This window comes from Eimeria mitis, genomic scaffold (genome assembly GCF_000499745.2).
Source record: "Eimeria mitis Houghton genomic scaffold, Emh_scaff687, whole genome shotgun sequence".
NCBI classification, from domain to species: Eukaryota; Apicomplexa; class Conoidasida; order Eucoccidiorida; family Eimeriidae; genus Eimeria; species Eimeria mitis.
The window spans coordinates 14969-15858 of NW_013574975.1; the positions used below are offsets into that span (position 1 = coordinate 14969).

Consider the following 890-nt stretch of genomic DNA (forward strand, 5'->3'; position numbering starts at 1 on the left):
TATATATATATATATATATATATATATATATATATATATATATATATATATATATATATATATAAGTAAATATGTATAAATATATTTATTTATGGACTCTGTGTTTGTATTTATATGGATTGGTACATATTGATTTATATTTACATATTTATTTATGTTTAATTATATAAATATAAACAAACAAATATATAAATAAACAAATAAATAAACAAACAAACAAACAACTAAACAAACAACCAAACAAAAAAAAACAAAAAAAAACAAAAAAAAAAAAATAAATAAATATAAATGNAAACAAACAACCAAACAAAAAAAAACAAAAAAAAACAAAAAAAAAAAAATAAATAAATATAAATGTGTGTGTGTGTGTAAAAAGTTTTATAGAACAGTGAATGAGGGTGGCTCTCACCAAAAGATAGAAGTTGTGTTTATATCGGCAGATAAAACAGAAAAAGAATATAAAGACCACATACAGCACATGCCTTGGCTTGTTGTTGACTTTCATGATCCTCTCAGAGCTATACTGCTGAGACACTTCAGGGTGAGTTGGGGTTTTAGCTAGCTAGCTAGCTAGCTAGCTAGCTAGCTAGCTGGGTGTATATATGGATATATATGTAGATATAGATAGACCACATACAGCACATGCCTTGGCTTGTCGTTGACTTTCATGATCCTTTGAGGGCTATACTGCTGAGACATTTCAGGGTGAGTGTAGCTAGCTGGCTAGCTAGCTAGCTAGCTAGCTGGGTGTATAGCTAGCTAGCTGGGTGGATAGATGTAGATGTAGATATAGACCACATACAGCACATGCCTTGGCTTGTTGTCGACTTTCATGATCCTTTGAGGGCTATACTGCTCAGGCATTTCAGGGTGAGTCTAGCTAGCTAGCT

The 890-nt window shown here is 30.7% G+C and overlaps 1 protein-coding gene across 1 annotated transcript in view; it reads left to right on the forward strand.

The window, feature by feature from the left end:
- Positions 1–890, forward strand: part of EMH_0019750 (PDI-like protein-related, related) — a gene marked incomplete at both ends in the record, with an annotated part of 2819 nt that overhangs the window by 1056 nt on the left and 873 nt on the right. The gene's annotated exons all lie outside the window — the stretch shown is intronic.